The sequence below is a fragment of the Acipenser ruthenus genome, chromosome 11 (genome assembly GCF_902713425.1).
Source record: "Acipenser ruthenus chromosome 11, fAciRut3.2 maternal haplotype, whole genome shotgun sequence".
NCBI lineage: Eukaryota > Metazoa > Chordata > Actinopteri > Acipenseriformes > Acipenseridae > Acipenser > Acipenser ruthenus.
Genome location: NC_081199.1, coordinates 17,381,365 through 17,392,843, shown reverse-complemented (window position 1 = coordinate 17,392,843; position 11,479 = coordinate 17,381,365).

The following is an 11,479-nucleotide window of genomic DNA, read 5'->3' as shown; positions in this document are numbered from 1 at the left end:
TATATGTGAAAAAATAAAAACAACTAGGCCTTTTTATTAATAATTCCAAAGAATGAATGCTACATTAAAACACGGTTTCATTGATTCACTTCAATGACAGGATTTTTAACAGAAACATAATGTGTATACTGCAAGTAGCGAATACATTTATCTCTAGTGGTATCGGCAGAACTCAACCGAGCCCCAGAATACACACTGTTTAAGGAACCTGCTCATGGAGTAGCTCTGGTGATCCTGAAGACTTTGCCAATGATGGTTTACTTCTACAAATGACACTGGTTAATGTTAATGTGTATATGCACAATATAAGTATTTTAAAATACACAATACCTGGAGAATTCATTTTTAAGTTAGGAGAGCAAGATATTATTTTCTGTTTATTGATTGTGTTTGATGAGCCACAGTCTCAATGCTCCTACACATCACCTTTGTAATAGTCAATATTCTTTTCTGTTTATTGATTGTGTTTGATGAGCCACAGTCTCAATGCTCCTACACAGCACCTTTGTAATAGTCAATATTCTCAGGTAGGATAGAGAGCTGCTTCAATTGCCTATTGTCTCTTCTCAGGATTTGATACAATGTTATATCAAGGAACTCTCAGGGAAGGGCTGAAGGAGGCATGTCTCCCAGGTATGAGAAACACAGAGAAAAGATGAACACAAAGAAAATGCTTACAGATAATGGAGAATTCAAGCTTCTTATAGCCGTGTCTCATACAGTCTGTGAAACACATACTGCAGCCTCTACACACAGCAGCTGTATTGAAATCTTTTTAATCAAGTGCTTTCTCATTGGGTTACAGACATGTGACGTTTGAAAGCGCTAATGTAAAAGAGTGGCACCAGCAGCAGAATAACAATCTCCACACAGATAGAAACCGTCAATCCTGTCCTCATACAAACAGTGAACTACAATGGAACCAATAATAGTGTTCTTCATTGCATGCATTACCCTTCCAGGTATTTACAATTACATTTTAAATGATTATTATTATTATTATTATTATTATTATTATTATTATTATTATTATTATTATTATTATTATTATTATTGTTTCTGACTGTCTATTAAATGTTCTTTTTCTTCCTCAATGTTCAGTCTTGACAAGCGGGGATTCCATCAGTCCTCAACAGACAGCAGAGTCCAGAACAGAAGGAGAGTCAGTAACGCTCAGCTGCTCTTATACTGCAAGTAGCAACACAGTTTTTCTCTACTGGTATCGACAGAACCAAGCCCTGGAATACATACTGCTCAAAGGAGCCCACTCAAGGAGTAGCTATTCTCACACTGCAGACTTTGCTAAAAGCCGGTTCACTTCTACAGCAGACAGCTCTTCTACTACAATCACCATTTCCAAACTCATTGGGACGCTGTACAAAAACTCACTCAGCACTAAGTGGCACAGGCCCATTACCTGGTAAAAGATGAAAGAAAGTCATGTTGAACTGCTTCCACACACTATCATTGGCATGAGTCCATTATAAAGGAAGTGGCTTCAGTGCAGGCAAACTGTTTGCATTTTGAGTCACTTTCTTTTCTGCACTCTTTGGAAATGTGTTCCCTGTTCATAGAATTGGAATAAGAGAGCAGGTTATGGTGAACCACAATGAACAATATAATATAATAAACACGTGTTTGATACAGGACTTCATTAACGTATCAAAGTGCTGTGAAGGCACCGGATGTGAAGACTCCACTGAACACACCCCTGAGCTGAACACTCTGCAAACGCTCCACCTCAATCATTCCCTGACTTGTGATCTTAGTTCTAGAAATAACAAGAGCAAGAAACCATATATCATGGCTTACCACATCACAATGGATACACACAAACAGAATGTGCTGAACCAGTAAATAAAGAGAACAAACACTTCAATCTTATTGCCAACAATGATGATTTTTTTTTCTTTTTTCTGTTGTAGTGGAGGGATTGTTTTTGTGGAAGTTATTTTGTCAAGTTATTTTTTCTTCACTCTTCATTCAACCAAATCAGCATGCAATAACATCTCTGACACTCCACTTTGAAGACAATCCTGACCCCTATAGGCATGACAGTGAAACTACTGCTATTGTTTCCTTGTGATCCTTCATTTAAAAAAAATTTACACAGAGAGACATGGCCCTTTGCAATGCAGTGTGGAAAACATTCACAGAAGAGCAGACACGTTGTATCAAAACAACAATAATGCATTGATCCTTTCATTCAATGTTGTGAGGCTGGACTCTCACTCGCACTGCAGCCCGTGGACTTGTCTGTGTGACGAGCTGTTGTCCGCTCACTTGAATACTTACCTTTCCCGGAAAACAAAGATGTAAAGAACTAAAAATAAATATTGTACTTCCCTGTATCACAATCGTCCGCAGCCAGGAAGTGCTGTTAAATCGTTAAATAAGTGATTATTGTTAACTTTTCAATTCTGATAATGATGTGTTGTTTAGTATGTTAAATTGACAAGCGTTTAGTGAAATCTGGATTATCAGAGTGGATCGGATTGCCATAAAAATTAGTACGGCATGGAGCTGGACTCACACAATCAACACAATGGCATTTTATTATCATTCTACAAACTACAAATAGCAGTATTATTTGGTAAAGTATTCCTGCTTCACACTGCAGCTGCTTCAAGTACACATCACTCGTGTTGTTTCATATCATCATGTCTCCAGTGAACACTCCAGTGTGGAATAGTTCTCACCTGCATCATCAGTCACGTGTGCAGCTTCTGTCTCATCTTCCAACACTGCAGTTCTTGAGCTCTCCTCATTCTGCACTCACACAGACACCGAGCATGGGGCGAGGAAATCAGCAGCGCAGTGTTCTCACTACAGCTCTTCTGCTGATTCTGATAGGTGTGTATGCAGGGCTTGGGTTCAATTCAAATACTTGCATTATTCACATAGGAGCACACACATATTCTATATCTTTAACATGGATTTATTGAACTGTATTTCAGAAAGAAGTCTTGGAGATTCAGTGGCACAGTCTCCAGCTGAGATATTGACACCTGAAGGAAATGAAACAATATTAACCTGCCAATATAATACAACAGACAGCAGCCCTGATCTATACTGGTATAAACAAATCCCTGGGGAATCTCCTGAATATATACTGCACACCAACCAGTATCTGAGTGATCCCTCAAGTGAGTTTCTCAGCTGAGCTGAACCTCAGCAGCCGAACAGTGCCTTTGCGAATACAGCAGTGTGAGCTCACTGACTGCAGTGTATTACTGTGCTCTGATGCCCACAGTCACAGGAACTCTACACCTCGCCCTGCAACAACCACCTGCTGCTCTTTGAACTTCAGCATTGCATTGGAAATGTGAATGCTTTAAACTGTGGCAAGCAGCTGTGATGTTTAAAGTTTTAAAGCCATCTTGTGGACAATAGTATGTTGGCAGGTCGTTATTGTAAATACTGTATCACAATGGGTAAGAGCAAACACAGTCATTGCAACATTTAATGCTAGTCCAACACTGAATACAACAACAGCACTCCCACACATGTGTACTGCGTTTTCAAAACATCTTCTGATGTACTAACACAGCTTATCCTATTTTATACAGCACATGTTATTAAAAATACACTGCTGTGCTGAGCAGATCCATCTGTAGCCTTGTTCATACGACCAGCCCCTATATATAGAACGGGCTTGACCAGAGTAGAACCTGAGGTATTGAGATCATAATAAACTGGAGACTCAATCTTTTAACCAAATGCTCTGGAGTAGAACTTATTAGCACATGTAGTTTTATTTTCAGCCAGTAGGTGGCGGTACAGTACACTCATTTCAGTAAAATCAGGTCAGCCCAGCAAAAGGAGATGAGACAGCATACACATGCAGTGCACTGAGTATCTCAGTTAGAATAACAGTACAGCTGATGAGCAAAAGTATTGTGCATTTCATGATTAAAGCATGAAATATTCTACAGTGTTTCTACACACCCTGAGGGTTATTTTCAGATGTGGAGACATCTTGGATTTGACCTCAGACGACCGTGACAGGTCAATGACCTCAGACAATGGTAATTTGATATTTTAGAACCATGTGTCATAATAACACTATCATCAACTCCCTAAATGACCACCCTTGGAGAGGACCACTTTGAGATTAAACACACAACATTAAGCAAAGATGGTTAAGCAATGATAGAAGATTCCTGTCTGTCTTATGTACAAACCAGTAAGAACTGCAGCAACCTATATCTGCAGCAACAACATTAATGATGCTTTGATCAAACATACTCATTCATTTTATATTTGCATGTACTGGGAGACTGGCTAGATGATAGTGGATGGACAAGGGCTCTAGTGCAGGCCGACATGGCAAGCTCTGGTACAGCAGATTCCTTTACCAGAGCCAGCCATGTGACGAAGACCCAGCGTGCACACCAAGTCACAGCTGCAAGTATCCACACACTACTGCACCGAGCATATGCTGAATACACATCTGCAGCAACTGCAGCAGAGACAGATGCTGTGTCCTTGGAAAATGGTGTGCAATGCGAGCTTCCAAGCCTGTCAGACTGGGGCTGAAGGAAGGACACCACAGGGTGGCAACCACTGTGGACCACCCTTCCAGAAGCATCACAGTCATACTATGAACTCATGCACTGTGGGTGTAGGAAGGGATGCACTGGGCAATACAAATGTGTCAAGGCTGCCCCAAGTGCATTGCCCTCTGCTCCTGTTCTGGAGAATGTTAGCACTAAGCTAGTACAAAGATCATTACTCAGACCTACCAGTTCCTCAGCTCTCTGCATCTAATAAGTATCTGTGTGACATCTAATGTTAAATTTGCAGACGACACAAAAATAGGAGGAGTGGCAAACTCTGTTGCAGCAGCAAAGGTCATACAAAATGATCAAGACAGCATTCAGAACTGGGCAGACACATGGCAAATGAAATTTAATAGAGAAAAGTGTAAGGTACTGTACGCAGGCAATAAAAATGTGCATTATAAATATCATATGGGAGATACTGAAATTGAAGAAGGAATCTATGAAAAGACCTAAGAGTTTATGTTGACTCAGAAATGTCTTCATCTAGACAATATGGGGAAGCTATAAAAAAGGCCAACAAGATGCTCGGATATATTGTGAAAAGTGTTGAATTTAAATCAAGGGAAGTAATGTTAAAACGTTACAATGCATTAGTAAGACCTCATTTAGAATATTATGTTCAGTTCTGGTCACCTCGTTACAAAAAGGATACTGCTGCTCTAGAAAGAGTGCAAAGAAGAGCAACCAAAATTATCCCGGGTTTAAAAGGCATGTTGTATGCAGACAGGCTAAAAGAATTGAATCTGTTCAGTCTTGAACAAAGAAGACTATGCAGCGAACTGATTCAAGCATTCAAAATTCTAAAACGTATTGACAATGTCGACCCAGGGGACTTTTTTGACCTGAAAAAAGAAACAAGGACCAGGGGTCACAAATGGAGATTAGATAAAGGGGCATTCAGAACAGAATATCGGAGGCACTTTTTTACACAGAGAATTGGGAGGGTCTGGAACCAACTCCCCAGTAATGTTGTTGAAGCTGACACCCTGGGATCCTTCAAGAGGCTGCTTGATGAGATTCTGGGATCAATAAGCTACTAACAACCAAACGAGCAAGATGGACCAAATGGCCTTCTCTCGTTTGTAAACTTTCTTATGTTCTTATGTTCTTATGATAGTGAGATTGAGAAGTGTCGGTGTGTACCAGTTATTATTATTATTATTATTATTATTATTATTATTATTATTATTATTTTTATTTATTTCTTAGCAGACGCACTTATCCAGGGCGACTTACAATCGTAAGCAAATACATTTCAAATGTTACAATACAAGTAATACAATAAGAGCAAGAAATACAATAACTTTTGTTCAAGTGTGACAAACCACAATTCAATAATACAGCAGTTGCAAGCCTATCATGTACCAGTACTGGTACATGTACCACAACATATTAAACAAAGAGGTTATTGTATTCAATTAATAAAGCATTGAGTTAAACATCATGCTGAATATGTAAATCAAACAACATACATTGACATTCATTTCAATTCCGTCCATTATAACTGCTGGAAAAGAAAAACACACATGTTACATGATTTAAAGGTTTCATTTTACACTGGAAAAGCCTGTCTGGCGGATATCATTGCTGCTACTAAAACAAACACGGTTATAAAATGTGATGTTTGAACCGTTTAAAACTCCAAAAATAGCAGAGCTTTATAATTGTAGTTGAGCTATGCAGTACCAGAATGCAGCGCTCCTCTTACTCTCCTGTCCCGCCCACTCACTGCCATTTCCCACACACGAAGTAGAAATGATCAGTTTAACCCTGAGGTCTGTACGACGGTTCAAGGCAATCCCACCAGGGGGCGGTGTAGGACAATCATTTTTTCAATGCTCATTCACAGTCAGCTCCCACTCGCCATATCTCCTGGTGCAAATGCTTTCCAACACTTCCTGTATGAAAACAGATGAGAATGACACCCCCGCTCACAGCATGAAGAAATGATGTCAGATAAGCGGTGTTACATTGTGTTCTTCACCCTCAGTAACAACAAGGTGCTCGGCCAATCGGTGTGAATGCAGCCTGGGTATTGAGGTACAGGCAGGCAATGTATGTTGACAATGAATACACTGCACACAAGATCAAATACAGTAAGAGATATTGGGCTATGTCAATATTTAAAAAAAAAAAAAAAAAAAAAAAACTGAACACAGTGAGAGTGCTTAAGATGACTTGAAAATATGGCACTTAGTTTCCCCAGTGTAGTTTCTTTTTAGCCCGTTCCCAGCGCTCGACGGAAATCACTGTGTTACTGTGCAAGCCAAACGCAATCCCTGCTTGGATCTGCCTGTCTGTCTTAAACAGTATTGGAACACAACTCATGACACGAAAGAACCCCGTTCTGGTGCTTCACTGTGTAATGAAGAAGACAGAGCGCGGCGCGGGTTCATGGGTTCTGATTGGACATCAGAGAAACATCCCGACACACGGAAGAAACGCCCACTGATCCGCTCGGTGGTGCGGCTGCAGACTGGCATTCAGTACTGAACAGAAACCAACAGAACAGAGACAGAGAACTCATTCAAACTGAATGAACAGCGATAACCATGTTGTATGCAGGTCTTCTCGCTGCAGTCTTCTATTTAACCTTTGGTAAAAATGTATTTTTATTGTAATAACAATTTCGTGGATATTATTATTATTATTTGTTTATTTAGCAGACGCCTTTATCCAAGGCGACTTACAGTGACTAGGGTGTGTGAACTATGCATCAGCTGTAGAGTCACTTACAATTACGTCTCACCCGAAAGACGGAGCACAAGGAGGTTAAGTGACTTGCTCAGGGTCACACGATGAGTCAGTGGCTGAGGTGGGATTTGAACCGGGGACCTCCTGGTTATAAGCCCTTTTCTTTAACCACTGGACCACACAGCCTCCTAAAAAACTTCAATATAATAAAAATAATGTCTTATTTCTTAAGTTAAATGTAATGTTTTATTATTATGTTATTCGTATTCATTAATTGTATGTATTGTTTAGCTTGTTGCTGTACTGTTGTTGTTGTTGTGTAGTTTAGAAGCTCACTGTGTGTTTTGTCAAACAACACTGCTTGGAGTCTTCTTCCAGATTTGAGAGCTTTGATCAACATTACAAGCCACATTACAATGTGCTGTTGGTCCTGTCATATCAAACAGCACTGCTTGGAGTCTTCTTCCAGATTTGAGAGCTTTGATCAACATTACAAGCCACATTACAATGTGCTGTTGGTCCTGTCATATCAAACAGCACTGCTAGGTTATAAGCAATACATAAATAAACAAATGCATCTTTATTGAATAAACGTTGTTTTGGCCTTTTTTGTATTTACTGTGCTCTTTAATGAAGACCTTTTCACAAACACATATCTAAACTACAATAATAAATATTACATTGCACAGGAAACTCAACATGTACAACATCTAGTAAACAATCAAACAATGCGCACACACCTGCGCTTCAATATGAAGTCAGACAAGGACGTGCTCGATATCAATATAAAGGGAATCGATTCACGTTTAATCACAGGTACGGATATCCCGGATTCAAAGAGGTTTTCGTTGTGCACATTTTATACAAGATGGGGTGCGTTCGCATGTGTTTTATTCAAACGTTATATTAGAGTTATTAAAATATTTTAAATGTCTGTTTAGGATGATTACATAAGTATGGGATATTTTCATAAAGTATTTATCTCCGTGTTTTTGTTTTTATTTTTTTATCGAAAGTGCAGTTGGTTTGACATTGCCCTTCTTTATGATCTTTTTAAAATAAATGAACAAATAAATAAATAATCCCTTTACTGCTTAACCCTCAGCCCTCGATAAGAGACGCAGCGCTGAACTACACTGGTAAAGTTACAATACAGACCGGATCCTGCTTAACCCTCAGCCCTCGATAAGAGACTCAGCGCTGAACTACACTGCTAAAGTTACAATACAGTCCGGTACTCCCTGTCCTGCTTAACCCTCAGCCCTCGATAAGAGACGCAGCGCTGAACTACACTGGTAAAGTTACAATACAGTCCGGCACATACATGTCTTGCGAGAGCCATCACAAGTAATAGAAAACTCCGATTCTGTGCGAGCTGCAGGTTTGTGTAATGGGCGGGTCGACTCTTTCTCTGCTACAGATGCATTCTTCACATTGTTTTCAGATGCAAATGTAACCAAATGGTGGAGCGAGGTTTGAGGTTAAAATCGACGAACATAAAAAAGAAAAGCGGAGTGAATATTGTGTTGTGGGTATAATTACTACAAGGATCTCCTATAGCAGCCAGGAGATTGTGTTCCTCTGAATCTGCTGTTTGTTTCTTGTTTTTCATTAGAAATGTCCCAAGCAGATGTAATAACTCGGTCTTAAAAGAACAATGTGCTTAATAAATCCCTTTACACTGTCCTGTATTGTGTTTAGAAAATACCCACATTTTAAACAGCGCACATTGTTCTGTAAACTGCTAGATAAACTCAGTCAATATACCATGACAACAAATAAGCAAAGAATACATTCAATTCAGAGGCACTTTTCATTTGCGTTTCGTATCTGACACATTCAGAACCGCGGACAGCGTCAACTTTATCCGCATTGAATTTGATCAAGTATCGATAATGCAAACCTTTATTTACTCATACCTAGAGATTACATGGAACAAATGGCTGAATGGAAAAGTATTGCATGTGTCAGGTTCCTTGATTCATAGGACCTGCTCACTGCACCTCTCACACAGGTCAGCACAGTGAGCTCTATTCATAGGACCCTGCTCACTGCACCTCTCACACAGGTCAGCACAGTGAGCTCTATTCATAGGACCCTGCTCACTGCACCTCTCACACAGGTCAGCACAGTAAGCTCTATTCATAGGACCCTGCTCACTGCACCTCTCACACAGGTCAGCATAGTGAGCTCTATTCATTAATGTATCCGACCCAACATTCAGTATTAAGGGAGGGCTTACAGATTTTCCCCGAAGGTTTATGATACATCAAAGCCTTTCTTTCCTTTTTTGACTGCAGTGTCGAGTCTTTTGAGAATACCGAAGGTTTTCAAAACTCCAAAGAAATACTAAAAAAACGCATTTTTCCAAGTTTACACATCATTAACTCTGCTAATTAGTAGGTAACAGTGATTCATCATTGTTTAGTACATTTTAATGGAAACTTTTCCATGACATATTTTCACAGGAGTTTTCCTAAACCCTTCCCAGAGATAATTGATTGATGAGAAAATGACTTTGTGTATCTCGGTTTTTGAAAAAGGAAAAATTATTAATCGCTTGCACTGTTCGAAAGAAACGTACACATTGATGAATGCAGCCCATTGTCACTTCGACACACCCTCTACAGAATATGCGAGGTACTACTGAGCACTGATGCTCTCAGTAATTCATTCAGGGCCCTGTTCTCACCTGGTTTAAGCCCTTCTTCCAGTGAGTAAATAACGTGGAAACCAAGTGAGAATAGGGCCCTTAAACATCAGCCTGCACAAAATCTGAACTGCAAAGCGCAGCTCAACATCATCCGAATGCAGATGAACCGAACAACCACCAGGTGGCAATGGAGGACAGCAACTACACGGTGTAGGGGAGGGGCACTGGTTTCCATGACATCGCCTCTATAGAAACACATGGTTCACAGGTCCAGCTTCAGATTGCACCAGACAGCAGAGGGAGGTTTGTCGTGTTGAGAATGGAACAAGAACGTACTTGGGTTACTGTGCTGCTGTTCTGTTTAAGCATAAGTAGGTCCATGTATACATACTGGTTATGCAATTTGTCAAACACGTGTGTCAGTCTCTTATAGGATATCTTACAAGTAAAATACAGGACTTTCTCTCTTTTTTAAAAAACTTAAAATTAAATGGAATTTAAAGTCTTAGAGGTTAGGAATAAATTGCAAATAGAAATAGTGATTTATATTATACAGTAAACAGTGCAATTGGTTGCAATTGATTATTGGAAAATGCAAAGTGAGTTCATATCATTGACACACATATAGAAGGGAGTTCACATTATCTATAGGTGTATGCTATCATGTCATGTTTTATATGTTTGTAAGTATGCTTTCATATAATCTTATTAATTATTTTCTGTTTTTTCTTTTAGAAATGACTCAAGCAGACTGAGTGACTCAACATTCAAGTTCAATTGTTCTTAAACAGAGAGAGAGCTCCATTATTCAGTGCATGTATGAAACAACAGGCACTGCTAATTGTCTCTTCTGGTACATTCAGGATCCCAGTCAAGCCCCACAGCTCATACTGAATGAATATTCTAAGGAGAAGGACATTGCACCAAGGTTTCGAAATCGTTTCTCCGTGAGAGACTCTATATCACTTCATACAAAAACCTCCTGCTGCCTGCCAAGTGAGCATTTTGTTGGCATTTTTTATAGCTTCCCCACATTGTCTAGATGAAGACATTTCTGAGTCAACATAAACTCCTAGGTCTTTTTCATAGATTCCTTCTTCAATTTCAGTATCCCCCATATGATATTTATAATGCACATTTTTATTGCCTGCGTGCAGTACCTTACACTTTTCTCTATTAAATGTCATTTGCTACGTGTCTGCCCAGTTCTGAATGCTGTCTAGATCATTTTGAATGACCTTTACTGCTGCAACAGTGTTTGCCACTCCTCCTACTTTTGTGTCGTCTGCAAATTTAACATTTTTGCTTACTATACCAGAATCTAAATCATTAATGTAGATTAGGAATAGCAGCACACCTAATACTGATCCCTATGGTACACTACTGGTTACCTCGCTCCATTCTGAGGTTTCTCCTCTAATCAGTACTTTCTGTTTTCTACATGTTAACCACTCCCTAATCCATGTGCATGCATTTCCTTGAATCCCTACTGCGTTCAGTTTGAGAATTAATCTTTTATGCGGTTCTCTGTCAAAAGCTTTCTGGAAATCTAAATAAACCATGTCGT